This window comes from Diabrotica virgifera, chromosome 1, assembly GCF_917563875.1.
Source record: "Diabrotica virgifera virgifera chromosome 1, PGI_DIABVI_V3a".
Lineage (NCBI taxonomy): Eukaryota > Metazoa > Arthropoda > Insecta > Coleoptera > Chrysomelidae > Diabrotica > Diabrotica virgifera.
The window spans coordinates 55,948,309-55,966,477 of NC_065443.1; positions in this window are offsets into that span (position 1 = coordinate 55,948,309).

An 18,169-nucleotide genomic window follows, 5' to 3' on the forward strand; every position below is an offset into this window, starting at 1 on the left:
TAAAGTTTTAATCAAAAAACGACGAAAAAAATCGAATTTTTCCTTCATTTTTTGACATTTTGATTATTTAAACAATGTTCCGGACCTTTTTGAGAGGGAGGATAACTCAAATATTATTATTTGATTTATTTTAAAGCAATTTCTGCAAAAAAATTTGAGTCACCTATCAACGTCCTACTCAAAACAGATGCGCCCTGGACTAATTGTTTTTAACTAATTGTATTACAATAATAATTTAATTGAAACGTACACAGAAGTTTGGGGGGGTTTAAAGGAGCCAAAACCCCATAAAATTTTTATGGGATGTCCAAATTTCACTATAATTTTTTCTTAAGATGCTACTGCCATAAGAATGCCACATGTCCATTTTGAATAAAAAATCTCCAATAGTTTTCGTTATCTACATACGAAAAAATCGATTTTCCTTTTGTAACTTAAAAGGGCTGTAACTTTTTTTATGTGCACATTTGTACTAAGGTAAGTTAAGTTCAGTCGAATTATTTTTGGTCCCAGAATATGTGATTTTTGTGACCTGTATTTTTGTTACACCCTGTATAGGTACGCGTAGAAATAATATTTGAAGATTTCTATTAAGAGTGTAGGCGCAAATATTTTACGGAGCTATCCCTACTTTTTCGTTCTTTACACGGCAAATTACGTGTAGTAAAATTATCACTGGTATAGAAACTGCAGAGGTAAACGTTAGTAGTCGAGACATTGTCATTGGCATTATAGAGATTTTTTACACTTTTTCAATATTCTTGGATAACCGTTACTTGTGTAATCGCTTAAATTATAGGATTATTTTTTCACTAACTATATATTCAGTGATTACAGTAAAAACTAAATCTTATTCGAGAAAGGAAAAAAATGATAAAGTGATTTTTTTAATAATATATTGTTAAGCGCATTTTTAATAATATAAGCGCACTAATAACCACCAGAACAATGCAAAAGATGCAAAACATATTAAGTTGTGAGATAAAAAGGAATGAAACTACTGGAGGTCGGAAATTTAGCGATAATAACCTATAAATTTACATTCTATTTATTGTTTCCCATCTTCGAAATACACCATAACTTGTTTCATTTAATTTATATACATTATGTGGATTAGAAAGCATTTTTATGAAACACCTTTGTCCGGATCACAATTTAACTGTCATCGAACGAAGGTGACATTTTAGCATAAATTGGTAACACTTATTTGGCAGTTGCAGTATTGACGTTTATGATTTGTTTCTATTATTTGATATAAGTATTTGTTTTATTATATATTTATGTTTTTTTTACTGTAATGTCTAGTATATTATTCAACGAGCATGTAATGATGGCTATTACTCACGATGATAAAGTTTACGACAGGAGCCGCAAGCGAGTGTCGTAATTCATCAGAGTTGGTAGTAGCCATTACATGCAAGTAGAATACTATACTTTTTCTACGACTTTTTTTATTTTAATTAGAAAAAAACTATAATTATCAACTACTCGAGAATAAAATTATAAGTGAGTTTAATGAAAAATTCGTCTTGGTAAAAAGTATATTTATATAAAAAGCCCCTAAAAGGGCCACAAATATAAAAACAAAACGTTTTCGCTCTGTAACAACAGCATCATGATTGTTACAAGAACATGACGAGCCACCCAAAAATACTAAGGTTAAAACCTTTTAAAAATAGACACATAATTAAATAAAAAGGATGGATATAATTCCTATGGATATGGCCTTAGGGCAACATATGACTCCCACACGTGGTACGTGGGTTGCTAGGTAATAATTAATTAGGTCATTATGTTGAAAGAGGTTAACGGGAACACTCGTTGCAGTTTATATAAGACTATTATTAAAAGTGGCATTCGACACTAGACTTGAACCTAACTTCAGCCCGTGAGTAATGATTAGTGAGTAATGAATTTTTACTCACTTGTAAAGTAATGGGTGTTATTATCTATTAAAAAATAGTGAATAATAAGCATTTTATTAAACGATCGTAGAAAAAGAATAATACTTGATTCTTGATTTTTTATTTATTTTTTTATTTACTTGTTGTGTTATATTATAATCCACTTCGGCAAACATTAAGTATGTGATATATTTGATTTAAAATAAATTTGGGATTTTTTTTTGTAATTTGGCAACAATGTCAACTTAGATCTCTGACGTAGATAATGACGTGCAACGGTATTCATACTGTACCAATCATAAAAAATATCACTTTGATGTACAAAGTAGGTACTACATACACTGTCAAAAAAGTTATTTATTTAAATATTGCAAATCCATAAATATGTTGAGTCTATCACCGGATTCAATAAAATTGCACCAGCCTTGCCAAAAGAAAAACCATCTTGTCACCACCTCTGAAAATGATCGTCATTAACGTAAAGGGCAACACTGAAAACAAAAATGAATACTCACACACCTCTGTGGAGAATCTAATTGACAGAGACTTCAAATCCCAGGAATGCCCTCTTAACTACCACACTTAAAACAAGGGAGCGTAATACATACCAAAACAAACATTATCGCAACTTGAGTCGGCACTACAAACCGTAATAGCAGAACTAAAGGAATAGGTAATATACAGTTACGTCCATATTGTAGAAACCGCCAGGGACGGTCTTCGATTTTATACCGCCAGATAACGTTTAGTCTCACAAAACAAATTTATAGAGAAGTAAAAAACTTCGATTTGTATAATGGTATAAAAAAGTTTATTAAAAAACTTCTTAAAATGTCATCCAAATGGATTGCAAAACGTTTTTGATCTAAATTTTATCATCTTCAATGCATTCTTCTGAGTACATGAAACTAGCACAGTATTAAAAGTGGTAACCTCGAAATATATGGTTTACATAGTATTATTTTATAAAATATACTACAGCGACTCGTCGATGTTAATGAATTATATTATGCTATGAATACTCAAGGGGGAACATAGTTCCCTGCTCGAAAAAATGCGAGTTTATTGCCTGGAACATGGGCGCAGACCAACTCTTAGTTCATCTATTAGTTCATCTCTTAGTTCAACTCTTAATCCATTAACATCGACTCCAAGTCGATGCTAATGGATTATATTATGCTATGAATACTTAAAGGGCAACTTTGCTGTTTGAGTATTCATAGCATAATGTATAATCCATTAACATCGACTCACTATATTTTCTAAAATAATACGATATAAATCCACTTGTAATAGTGTACTAGTTTCATCTACTCAGCAGAATGCACTGAAGATGTTTTAGTTTAGATAAAAAAATGTTTTGCAATCCATTTGGATGACATTTTAAGAAGTTTTTTTAATAAACTATTTTATACCAGTATACAAAGTTTTTTACTTCTGTATGAGTTTTGTAACTATGGTATACAGCGAGCTACTGGAATTTTCCCATTGATTTTATCAAAAAATAAAATTTGTTCTTGGCGACTTTATCAGACACCACATCCCATTGGGATATAACAATGAATAGCACAACACAACCTCTCCCTGATACACTACTCAAAACTACTGTTTTCCCTTAACAGAAACACTTGGAATAGTACATTGTTTACCGGGTAGGAAAAGCTTAACATTCCTGGACGACTGTGAAGATTGCTAAGTCGAGGCGCAAGCCGAGACTTAGCAACACAGAGTCCAGGAATGTGGCTTTTCCTACGAGGTAAACATACTATTTTTCCGCAAATCGTTTAAAATTCGACAGATATTGATTGATTTAAAAAAAACGCGATAATTTTATTCCCAAATAAATGGTGCTTTGAAATTCCTAATAAAATTACTTGGGTTACTATGGAAACGTATTGAGGTTGAATTGTCAAACTTGACGCTTATAAATTTAACACTAACAACTGTACGGAAATATCATTTCCTTACAGTAAGGAAATGACATCTCCTTACAGTAAGGAAGTCCTGACTTTTTCTTCAAGAAATTTTGACAGGAATGTCAAAATTTCCTGGCGATTTGCGGAAATAGTTATTTTCCAAACAAGTGCAGAAAGTCATACTTTTCCGCACGCGACTGCAATTTGCCGAACGACGGGAAGCGGGAGTTCGGCAAGCAGTCGAGTGAGGAAATCTCTTTTCCTTTCTGCAAGCGTTAGGAACAATATTTTTCCTACGAGTTTTTAAAAAATGACCAAATCTTAATCAACTAATTTAATTAATATGAAAATATATACACAAATTTATTCTTTGACAAGGTTGTCAAAACCAAACTTTCAGCATAATTGGTTAGCATGACGACGATCTTTGTTTCCATGACGACAATTCAAAACCACTCTTATTGTCTACTGATTTGACTTTCGAATGTTATGTCAAAATTATTTTATTTCATCGAATTCTCGCGTTAATTTCATTAAAACATGAACACAATAAGATATATTTGAAATAAATTAGTAAATAATATCTAAATATTAGTTTATTGCATGTATTATAATTACTTTAAAGTCATATTAACATATCTAAATTAACACGCGTGCGGAAAAGTAAAACGCGTGCGGAAAAGTAAAACGCGTGCGGAAAAGTAACACGCGTGCGGAAAAGTAAAACTTTCTAAACTAAAACGCAAAAAACGAAAAAAATAATTACAACATGACTTAAATATACTTCCTATCAGGCAATATCCATTTTGATACTTTTTATTGTGACATCTTAAAATATTAAATTTAATTAAAAAAATATATGTGGGAATCGGAACGCCAAATAAACTTGTGGACAACATAAAACTTCTAGCTCAAGTATAAAAATATAATACGCTGGAAGTGGAAGACCCGAAACTAATGAAGATCGTAGAGAGGCTGCAGAAAGAAGAGCAAACAAAGAGATTAAAGCAAATGAAGATTTTGCCGGCATCCAGAAAGCTTACTAAAATCTTTAGAACCTTCACCTCTGTTCAGTATATGCACACATGTCCAGCCAATAACAAAAAATACAGGATACTTTTCTAAAGAAAAGATACAAGATCCTTGCAAAATTTGACAATATACGAGGCAAATATTCAAGTGCTAAAACATCTTACCTGCCTGGGAGTACATATATATATATATATATATATATATATATATATATATATATATATATATATATATATATATATATATATATATATATATATATGAAAGGAAACGGCAATTGCATTTTATTTCACTTCGACCACCACCGATATTCTACACGACGTGTTTCGAGCTCATGTCAAGCTCTCGTCAGGAACATCTAGGTGGATGGTCGAGGTGCAAGAAAATGCTTTTGGCCTTTCTGGTAATAATAAAATAACCAGACTTCAGTACACTTGGTACGACATCTATATTAATTAAACGAAAAGATTTCTCTGGTATACAGAAGAAATCTTTTCCGTAGCGGACGCGAAAATGTAAATTTCAAAGTCTTCATAAAAGACGATGAACGACAAAAGACACCTCTTTGTGTCACAGATTTGTCTACAAAGCCACGTTATTCGCTACACATTCGTCAATAACGGAGAAGAACCGCGATATGAAAGGAAACGGCAATTGCATTTTATTTCACTTCGACCACCACCGATATTCTACACGACGTGTTTCGAGCTCATGTCAAGCTCTCGTCAGGAACATCTAGGTGGATGGTCGAGGTGCAAGAAAATGCTTTTGGCCTTTCTGGTAATAATAAAATAACCAGACTTCAGTACACTTGGTACGACATCTATATTAATTAAACGAAAAGATTTCTCTGGTATACAGAAGAAATCTTTTCCGTAGCGGACGCGAAAATGTAAATTTCAAAGTCTTCATAAAAGACGATGAACGACAAAAGACACCTCTTTGTGTCACAGATTTGTCTACAAAGCCACGTTATTCGCTACACATTCGTCAATAACGGAGAAGAACCGCGATATGAAAGGAAACGGCAATTGCATTTTATTTCACTTCGACCACCACCGATATTCTACACGACGTGTTTCGAGCTCATGTCAAGCTCTCGTCAGGAACATCTAGGTGGATGGTCGAGGTGCAAGAAAATGCTTTTGGCCTTTCTGGTAATAATAAAATAACCAGACTTCAGTACACTTGGTACGACATCTATATTAATTAAACGAAAAGATTTCTCTGGTATACAGAAGAAATCTTTTCCGTAGCGGACGCGAAAATGTAAATTTCAAAGTCTTCATAAAAGACGATGAACGACAAAAGACACCTCTTTGTGTCACAGATTTGTCTACAAAGCCACGTTATTCGCTACACATTCGTCAATAAGGGAGAAGAACCGCGATATGAAAGGAAACGGCAATTGCATTTTATTTCACTTCGACCACCACCGATATTCTACACGACGTGTTTCGAGCTCATGTCAAGCTCTCGTCAGGAACATCTAGGTGGATGGTCGAGGTGCAAGAAAATGCTTTTGGCCTTTCTGGTAATAATAAAATAACCAGACTTCAGTACACTTGGTACGACATCTATATTAATTAAACGAAAAGATTTCTCTGGTATACAGAAGAAATCTTTTCCGTAGCGGACGCGAAAATGTAAATTTCAAAGTCTTCATAAAAGACGATGAACGACAAAAGACACCTCTTTGTGTCACAGATTTGTCTACAAAGCCACGTTATTCGCTACACATTCGTCAATAACGGAGAAGAACCGCGATATGAAAGGAAACGGCAATTGCATTTTATTTCACTTCGACCACCACCGATATTCTACACGACGTGTTTCGAGCTCATGTCAAGCTCTCGTCAGGAACATCTAGGTGGATGGTCGAGGTGCAAGAAAATGCTTTTGGCCTTTCTGGTAATAATAAAATAACCAGACTTCAGTACACTTGGTACGACATCTATATTAATTAAACGAAAAGATTTCTCTGGTATACAGAAGAAATCTTTTCCGTAGCGGACGCGAAAATGTAAATTTCAAAGTCAAAGTGAAATAAAATGCAATTGCCGTTTCCTTTCATATCGCGGTTCTTCTCCGTTATTGACGAATGTGTAGCGAATAACGTGGCTTTGTAGACAAATCTGTGACACAAAGAGGTGTCTTTTGTCGTTCATCGTCTTTTATGAAGACTTTGAAATTTACATTTTCGCGTCCGCTACGGAAAAGATTTCTTCTGTATACCAGAGAAATCTTTTCGTTTAATTAATATAGATGTCGTACCAAGTGTACTGAAGTCTGGTTATTTTATTATTACCAGAAAGGCCAAAAGCATTTTCTTGCACCTCGACCATCCACCTAGATGTTCCTGACGAGAGCTTGACATGAGCTCGAAACACGTCGTGTAGAATATCGGTGGTGGTCGAAGTGAAATAAAATGCAATTGCCGTTTCCTTTCATATCGCGGTTCTTCTCCGTTATTGACGAATGTGTAGCGAATAACGTGGCTTTGTAGACAAATCTGTGACACAAAGAGGTGTCTTTTGTCGTTCATCGTCTTTTATGAAGACTTTGAAATTTACATTTTCGCGTCCGCTACGGAAAAGATTTCTTCTGTATACCAGAGAAATCTTTTCGTTTAATTAATATAGATGTCGTACCAAGTGTACTGAAGTCTGGTTATTTTATTATTACCAGAAAGGCCAAAAGCATTTTCTTGCACCTCGACCATCCACCTAGATGTTCCTGACGAGAGCTTGACATGAGCTCGAAACACGTCGTGTAGAATATCGGTGGTGGTCGAAGTGAAATAAAATGCAATTGCCGTTTCCTTTCATATCGCGGTTCTTCTCCGTTATTGACGAATGTGTAGCGAATAACGTGGCTTTGTAGACAAATCTGTGACACAAAGAGGTGTCTTTTGTCGTTCATCGTCTTTTATGAAGACTTTGAAATTTACATTTTCGCGTCCGCTACGGAAAAGATTTCTTCTGTATACCAGAGAAATCTTTTCGTTTAATTAATATAGATGTCGTACCAAGTGTACTGAAGTCTGGTTATTTTATTATTACCAGAAAGGCCAAAAGCATTTTCTTGCACCTCGACCATCCACCTAGATGTTCCTGACGAGAGCTTGACATGAGCTCGAAACACGTCGTGTAGAATATCGGTGGTGGTCGAAGTGAAATAAAATGCAATTGCCGTTTCCTTTCATATCGCGGTTCTTCTCCGTTATTGACGAATGTGTAGCGAATAACGTGGCTTTGTAGACAAATCTGTGACACAAAGAGGTGTCTTTTGTCGTTCATCGTCTTTTATGAAGACTTTGAAATTTACATTTTCGCGTCCGCTACGGAAAAGATTTCTTCTGTATACCAGAGAAATCTTTTCGTTTAATTAATATAGATGTCGTACCAAGTGTACTGAAGTCTGGTTATTTTATTATTACCAGAAAGGCCAAAAGCATTTTCTTGCACCTCGACCATCCACCTAGATGTTCCTGACGAGAGCTTGACATGAGCTCGAAACACGTCGTGTAGAATATCGGTGGTGGTCGAAGTGAAATAAAATGCAATTGCCGTTTCCTTTCATATCGCGGTTCTTCTCCGTTATTGACGAATGTGTAGCGAATAACGTGGCTTTGTAGACAAATCTGTGACACAAAGAGGTGTCTTTTGTCGTTCATCGTCTTTTATGAAGACTTTGAAATTTACATTTTCGCGTCCGCTACGGAAAAGATTTCTTCTGTATACCAGAGAAATCTTTTCGTTTAATTAATATAGATGTCGTACCAAGTGTACTGAAGTCTGGTTATTTTATTATTACCAGAAAGGCCAAAAGCATTTTCTTGCACCTCGACCATCCACCTAGATGTTCCTGACGAGAGCTTGACATGAGCTCGAAACACGTCGTGTAGAATATCGGTGGTGGTCGAAGTGAAATAAAATGCAATTGCCGTTTCCTTTCATATCGCGGTTCTTCTCCGTTATTGACGAATGTGTAGCGAATAACGTGGCTTTGTAGACAAATCTGTGACACAAAGAGGTGTCTTTTGTCGTTCATCGTCTTTTATGAAGACTTTGAAATTTACATTTTCGCGTCCGCTACGGAAAAGATTTCTTCTGTATACCAGAGAAATCTTTTCGTTTAATTAATATAGATGTCGTACCAAGTGTACTGAAGTCTGGTTATTTTATTATTACCAGAAAGGCCAAAAGCATTTTCTTGCACCTCGACCATCCACCTAGATGTTCCTGACGAGAGCTTGACATGAGCTCGAAACACGTCGTGTAGAATATCGGTGGTGGTCGAAGTGAAATAAAATGCAATTGCCGTTTCCTTTCATATCGCGGTTCTTCTCCGTTATTGACGAATGTGTAGCGAATAACGTGGCTTTGTAGACAAATCTGTGACACAAAGAGGTGTCTTTTGTCGTTCATCGTCTTTTATGAAGACTTTGAAATTTACATTTTCGCGTCCGCTACGGAAAAGATTTCTTCTGTATACCAGAGAAATCTTTTCGTTTAATTAATATAGATGTCGTACCAAGTGTACTGAAGTCTGGTTATTTTATTATTACCAGAAAGGCCAAAAGCATTTTCTTGCACCTCGACCATCCACCTAGATGTTCCTGACGAGAGCTTGACATGAGCTCGAAACACGTCGTGTAGAATATCGGTGGTGGTCGAAGTGAAATAAAATGCAATTGCCGTTTCCTTTCATATCGCGGTTCTTCTCCGTTATTGACGAATGTGTAGCGAATAACGTGGCTTTGTAGACAAATCTGTGACACAAAGAGGTGTCTTTTGTCGTTCATCGTCTTTTATGAAGACTTTGAAATTTACATTTTCGCGTCCGCTACGGAAAAGATTTCTTCTGTATACCAGAGAAATCTTTTCGTTTAATTAATATAGATGTCGTACCAAGTGTACTGAAGTCTGGTTATTTTATTATTACCAGAAAGGCCAAAAGCATTTTCTTGCACCTCGACCATCCACCTAGATGTTCCTGACGAGAGCTTGACATGAGCTCGAAACACGTCGTGTAGAATATCGGTGGTGGTCGAAGTGAAATAAAATGCAATTGCCGTTTCCTTTCATATCGCGGTTCTTCTCCGTTATTGACGAATGTGTAGCGAATAACGTGGCTTTGTAGACAAATCTGTGACACAAAGAGGTGTCTTTTGTCGTTCATCGTCTTTTATGAAGACTTTGAAATTTACATTTTCGCGTCCGCTACGGAAAAGATTTCTTCTGTATACCAGAGAAATCTTTTCGTTTAATTAATATAGATGTCGTACCAAGTGTACTGAAGTCTGGTTATTTTATTATTACCAGAAAGGCCAAAAGCATTTTCTTGCACCTCGACCATCCACCTAGATGTTCCTGACGAGAGCTTGACATGAGCTCGAAACACGTCGTGTAGAATATCGGTGGTGGTCGAAGTGAAATAAAATGCAATTGCCGTTTCCTTTCATATCGCGGTTCTTCTCCGTTATTGACGAATGTGTAGCGAATAACGTGGCTTTGTAGACAAATCTGTGACACAAAGAGGTGTCTTTTGTCGTTCATCGTCTTTTATGAAGACTTTGAAATTTACATTTTCGCGTCCGCTACGGAAAAGATTTCTTCTGTATACCAGAGAAATCTTTTCGTTTAATTAATATAGATGTCGTACCAAGTGTACTGAAGTCTGGTTATTTTATTATTACCAGAAAGGCCAAAAGCATTTTCTTGCACCTCGACCATCCACCTAGATGTTCCTGACGAGAGCTTGACATGAGCTCGAAACACGTCGTGTAGAATATCGGTGGTGGTCGAAGTGAAATAAAATGCAATTGCCGTTTCCTTTCATATCGCGGTTCTTCTCCGTTATTGACGAATGTGTAGCGAATAACGTGGCTTTGTAGACAAATCTGTGACACAAAGAGGTGTCTTTTGTCGTTCATCGTCTTTTATGAAGACTTTGAAATTTACATTTTCGCGTCCGCTACGGAAAAGATTTCTTCTGTATACCAGAGAAATCTTTTCGTTTAATTAATATAGATGTCGTACCAAGTGTACTGAAGTCTGGTTATTTTATTATTACCAGAAAGGCCAAAAGCATTTTCTTGCACCTCGACCATCCACCTAGATGTTCCTGACGAGAGCTTGACATGAGCTCGAAACACGTCGTGTAGAATATCGGTGGTGGTCGAAGTGAAATAAAATGCAATTGCCGTTTCCTTTCATATCGCGGTTCTTCTCCGTTATTGACGAATGTGTAGCGAATAACGTGGCTTTGTAGACAAATCTGTGACACAAAGAGGTGTCTTTTGTCGTTCATCGTCTTTTATGAAGACTTTGAAATTTACATTTTCGCGTCCGCTACGGAAAAGATTTCTTCTGTATACCAGAGAAATCTTTTCGTTTAATTAATATATATATATATATATATATATATATATATATATATATATAAATGATAGTGAGAGGGAGGAAATATCGAGAAGGATAATGGTTTGTAACACAGTATACTGGGTGAACAATAAGGGAATGCTATGGATGTAAATCAAATAAACTTTTTAGAGCAGCCATCTCTAAAGTCTGAACGGCTATAAGGATTGCCGATCTTCGTCGCGGTGATGGCACTTAAAGAAGAAGAAGATACTATACTCTGTTAAAAGTAATTGGATCCAAAGATATCCATATGTTAAAAAAAGTTAAAAAGTATATTGGGACAAATTTCCGATAATGGTGTCTAAAGAATCGGGTTCGATCACGAGTTATACCAATATTACAAAAAACCATCTACACAATTAATTATTTCAAAATACAAATATGGCGCTGGGTATCTCAGTCATGAGTCTCAGGCAGGGATACTGAGTCGAACTACTGTGGGACGTCCGTCAGTGGAAAGAGCAAGAAAGAGGAGGATACAGGAATTGAGAACCCATGCTAGAGTGATATTAAGGAAGGATAATATGAGGAGCGTAGCCGAGAAAATAGATGCTTAGAGGCCGATGCTGGAGGAGGCCGATGCTGGAGGAGGCCGATGCTGGAGGAGGCCAAGACTTAACAACTGGTTTATGATAGAAAAATACGACTGTTTAACCTTAGAGTTTCAATCAGACCGACACGTCTTACTGGCCGGGATCTTACTTTACTTTACATTAGTCAGAAATTAGTCCAGCTGTGGGTGTAAAATAGGTCGATTTCAGGATATTATAATTCAGGCATTTTTGAAACTTATCAGGTGTTGTAAAGGACTGCACCAGGAATAACTTCTACTAAAATGTAACTAAACATTTTGGGAGTTTTACAATTATGACGTTTTTCATTTGTTAAATTTGCAATTTTTAAAGATTTTTAATTTCGCAGCTTAGAATATTCATTTTAGAGAAAACTTTTAAATACATTGGGGTGCAAAATTAACCGGACACTTTAAAAATGGGTCATTTTTGATGCCTCGAATTTCCGAAACCTGTTGTCCGATTTAAGTGATTTTTAATACTTTATAGCCCTATTTTTTACCAATATCTGTGTAATAATATTGTTGCTAAACAGGCAACTTTTCGCTGTATACCGGATGTACCAATGAAACTATGTTTTTTTCTCAAACTTCGCATCACCCTGTGGCATATTCTAGCATTTATAAAATATTCAAGTTAAAACCTAACTATAGCCTCATATTTTCTCAACATTCTGTTTTTTGATTCATTCGCTTATGTTGGTCCATAAAACAGTTAGGTAATTTAACAATCAGCCATGTTTTTCATTAATACAGAGTGTTTTTAAATAAGAATATCAAACTTCAAGGGGTAATTCTACATGAGAAAATAATGACAGTTTGCTCTATAAACCTATGTCCGCAAATGCTTCGTTTCTGAGATACAGGGTGTTAAAATTGTTAAAATTGAGGCTTTAAAATGAGGATCTTTCAATTCCAAACATAAAAAAATTGAAGAGACCGATTTGCGAACATTTTGCTTAGATATTATAAATTGTTTATCCCGAGAGGTCAAGTGTCGACGGCTATAACTTTTTCAAACAAAATCGTAGAGAGTTAATGCAGGATTCACTCACCTTCCAAAGAGTCATTTTTTTCATACTATAATGTAAATAAATGCTTAAAATATTTTTCAACCTCTTATTTTAGGGTTTGAAAATAAAGGGAAAACTTTCTTTATCTACATTTAGAACTGAAGCGGCCCTATACATCCTATGAGTTTCTAACTTAGAGATTATTGTTGCTGTAGACAGAACGAAGATTTAAAAAGAAATAAAAATTTTCTACGACCAACTGAAGCCGAGATAATTATTTTTGTTTTCTTAAATCGTAGTGACTTTATTTATAACAATTAATACATTACTTCGCAGTCATTGACTAATAAAAGACTTATATTATCTTAAAATAAAAATTTCTGTAAAATAAAATTACATTTAATTATTAAAAATAACTTTTAAAGTGGAGTGGGCGTTTATTTTTCTTTACCATTGTGATTTATTGTGTCGGTTGTCCTTAGCAACTTATACATAGTACATTGAATTTGCTCATTTAAATTTGCTCAAAATTTTAAAAAATTGCTGGGATTGACATGAAGTTTGGCATACACATAGATAATATGTCAAAGAAAAAAAGTGATATTGGGCCGATGTGTTCTTTTGCCCTAGGGACGAGTCTCACCCCTTATGGAGGGTGAAAAAATATAGGTTCAAAATAAGTCCGGAAATAAACTGACTAATTCTGAGCAACTTCTGTTCTATTGCATCTATTGCACTAAGTTAAGACTTTTCGAGTTATTTGTCAGTAAATATGTTCATTTTTAAACAAGAAAAAACACATTTTCAGATGGTTTTTTGCAGATAACTTAAACAGTAAGTATTTTACCGAAAAATATATTATTAACAAAAATATAATACGTAAAAAAGTGAAAAAGAACTAGTATTTTTAAGATATCCCAGACCCAGTAAAAGAAGGGTTCTAAGTAATCAGACATAGCTTCATAGTCGCCAAATTCCAAATCGAATATTTCGACGTGAAGTAACTAAAAAATTAAGCACATTTTGGCGAAAACTTTAACTTTAAAAAAAGCTTTATTTTTGTTTTTTATAAAAGGTTATAGCATTGAAAATAAGGAAGTTATGCTCAAATAAATTTGGTCCCTTTTTTACTAAAAAGATCGTGAAAATCACCCCCTAATTTGCATCCCAAATATAATTAATCGTTATCACCTCACAAGTTGCTTTACTTGTGCATGTATTGTTTATTTTATCTGTAACTTTTTTCAGTTCAAAAAGCTTATTTTTGAAGGGGCTGTAGTTGAAAGGACCTGTACTAGTCAATAATCACGAGTGTATACAAATTTTAAACCGCCATATCTTAACCAATTCTTGCCTTACAGAAAAACAAAAAATCCTAAATATTCAAAAAAGCAAAACCTACATGTTTTTACTTTTTGTAATTTTTGGTATCATTAATAAATTTAAAGTTATTTTGAAAAAAAACTTTTTTCAAAATTAAAAATTAAATAAAATTTATTTTAAACCAATTTCTTAACAAAATAAGCCCTTTGAACCCATGATACTTACAGATCTTATAAATAATACATAAGTAAAGTAACTTATGAATAGGTAACGATTAATTTGATTTAAGATGGAAATTAGGGGGTGACTTTCCAGAGTTCTTTTGACCAAAAAAAAAAGACCAACTTTATTTTGAGCGTAACTTGCTTATTTTTATGCTAGAAACTTTTTAAAAAACAAAAATAAATATTCTTTTAAACACTTTAAAAATGTATGATGAGTTTTTTCCAAAAAGTGCGTAATTTTTTGGTTATTTCACGTTGAAATACTCGCTTTGCTCCTTCTGGGTCTAGAGGGTTCGTACCTAAACCATTTTTTTCTTTTTTTATGGGCTATACTTTTGCTAAGAATATTTTTTAGATGCAGTACTTACTTTTTGAGTTATCTGCAAAAAACCGTCTGCAAATATGTTTTTTTTTGTTGAAAAATGAACATATTTACTCGCAAATAACTCTTAAAATATTACCTTAGTGAAAAAATGCTATAATATAAAAGTTGCTCATGATTAGTAAGTTTATCCATTTCCCGAATTATTTTGAACGTTTATTTTTTCACCCGCATAAGGGGTAAAACTCATCCCAGGGCAAAAGTACACTTCGGCCCAATATCACTTTCCTTCTTTGACATGTTTTCTATGTGTGTGCTAAATTTCATGTCAATCTAAGCGGCCCTTTAAAATTTGGAGCAAAAACCGTGATTCAATGTACTATAAGTCGCTAAGGGCAATCGACACAATAAAATAACAATGGCAAAGAAAAATAAATGTCCACTCCATTTTAAAAATCATTTTCAATAATTAATGTAATTCTATTATATAGTTATTTTCCTAACAAGTGCAGAAAGTCATTCTTTTCGGTACGCGACTGCAGTTTGCCGAACGACGCGAAGCGGGAGTTCGGCAAGCAGTCGAGTGCGGAAAAGAGACTTTCTGCAAGAGTTAGGAACAATATTTTTCTAAGAGTCTTTAAAAAATTACCAAATCTTAATCAATTAATTTAATTAATATGAAAATATATACACAAATTAATTCTTTGACAAGGTTGTCAAAACCAAATATTCAATATAATTAGTTAGCATGACGACGATCTTGGTTTCCATGACGACGATTCAAAACGACTGTTATTGTCTACCGATTTGACTTTCGAATAGTATGTCAAAATAATTTTATTTCATCGAATTGTCGCGTTAATTTCATTAAAACAGGAACACAATAAGATATATTTGAAATAAATTAGTAAATAATATCTAAATATTAGTTTATTGCATGTATTGTAATTACTTTAATGCCATATTAACAGATCTAAATTAACACGGGTGCGGAAAAGTAAAAACCGCGTGCGGAAAAGTAAAAACCGCGTGCGGAAAAGTAGCACGCGTGCGGAAAAGTGAAACTTTCTAAACTAAAATGCGTGCGCGAAAGTAGACATTTTTGCACGATCGCAGAAAAAAGTAATTTTTATTTTAAGACAACACAAGTCTTTCTTTAGTCAATGAATGCGAAATAATTTCTCAGTTGTTATAAATAAAGTCACTACGATTTAAGAAAACAATAAGAATTAACGCTTCAGTTGACCGTAGAAATTTTTTATTTCTTTAAATCTTTGTTTTGTCTTCAGCAGCAATAATCTGTAAGTTAGAAACACATAGGATGTATAGGGCAGCTTCAGTTCTAAATGTTTATAACGAAATTTGCTCCCTTATTTTCAAACCCGAAAATAAGACGTTGAACAATGTTTTACACATTTATTTACATTATAATATGAAAATATATCTGTTTAGAAGGAGAGTGGGTCTTGCATTAACTCTATGATTAATTTTTTTTTTAATTTATAGCTTTCGACATTTGACTCCTCGGGATAAACAATTTATAATATCTAAGCAACAAGTTTGCCAAGTTTTGCATTTAAAAGTTTTTCTCTAAAAGGAATATCCTAAGCTGCAAAATTAAAAATCTTTAAAAATTGCAAATTTAATAAATGAAAAACGTCAAAAATAAAAAGCTCCCAAAATTTTGGTTACATTTTGTAGAAGTTATTCCTGGCACCATCCTTTATAACACCTGATAGGTTTCAAAAATTTCTGAATTATATCCTGAAATTGACCTAATTTTCACCCAAAGCTTGGACTAAATAGAAAAAGTTTATATCAATAAATAATACACACTTAGGTACTTCTTAATTATAATATTTTTTTACTGAATATATATGATATATTTTCACACATTAGTGGTTTGTTATAAAATTATTTTAAAATTCTTCGTCGCTGGTTTATGACATTACGTTGGATATTACAGATCATTTACAAACGGAGAATAGAAAAATAATTTCCAGCTTATTGTCTATCTATAAGTTAGAGTAGATGAATTACACGAGTTACCATGAGTACCTAGGTAAATAAATAGTCAAATTTATTAAAAAATTTCACTACAAACTCTTGTTTTTATATAGCCATATTATTTTATAACGTCAAAGACCAAACCAATTAGTATTAAGGTTACCCTTTTCTTACAACCAAATTGTCTCCATATTTGCGATTTACTACTTAGGAAAATAAATAAAAGCTTTAATTTAAAACTTGATTTGAGACTTGTAATCAAGGAAATTTCAAAAACACAACTTTTCAGTTGACTTGTTAAGATAAATAACAGGTCAAAGGAAATCAAAGTCGATTACTTGCTAAATACGTAACTCGATCTTTAATACTGTGCTGAAATTATTGACTTTATAATTTAGTTTTCAAGGGTGTGACATTAGGCTTGTTCTAATTAGGTATCGCTGAAATATGATAGGAAATATTAAGTAATTAGTAAAACATTAATTAGCTAACATAAAAAGTCATAAATGACTTATGAATGTAGGAATTCTTGGACAGTCACAAAAATTTTTATTGGTCGTAATAGTATATTAAGTATGGAGAACGGTAAGGGTTTTATACAAATCGAAGACAATTGTTTGGAGGAGGAGCGGGGCGACGACTCCAATTATTGTCTGAGATCGGTTACCCTTAACGTTCGACATGCTTATAACGTTTTTTGCACGATTGATACCATTATAAATTATAAAATTAAACATTTTCGTTATATTGACTAGTTTCATTCATTTTATCAAGATAGATACTTTGGTTGTTAGGTAGTAACTAGGGTGCATAACAACAATGGAGAGTTGAGTTTTTATTTAGTTGTCAATAATTTTAAGTACAATTTTGATTATTATAAATTAAAATATGAGCGAAAGTGAATTTGAAGAAATTGAACGGGCTTGGGAAGAAGGGTGTTCCGCAATTATTCCCGAAAAATCCAAAATCCGTTATCAAAATACCTACCAAAGTTTTAAAAAATGGTGCGAAGGCAAGAATTTAAGAATCGAAGAAAAGACTCTATTGGCATATTTCGTTCAAAGACACATGCAGTTGAAAGCTCCTGGAAGCCTCTGGGCAGAATATTCAATGATTAAGTCCACCGTTTTTCTTTATGATGGCATTGATATTTCCAAGTTTTCAACTTTGATCGCGTATTTGAAGAGAAAAAATGTTGGCTATAGGCCTGAGAAGTTTCAATATTAATAAATAATTCGTTAGTTTTCTTTATTCTTTCAGAAAATAAATTAAAATTAAGAGATTTTTTAACTCGACGGTAAGTGAATTACTTACCGTCGAGTTGGAGTACTTACCGTCGAGTTGGATTACTTACCGTCGAGTTGCTAGTAAATGTCACCTACTGACGTAAAATCTGTCATGGTAAACAGTCAAAAATGATCAATCGTGC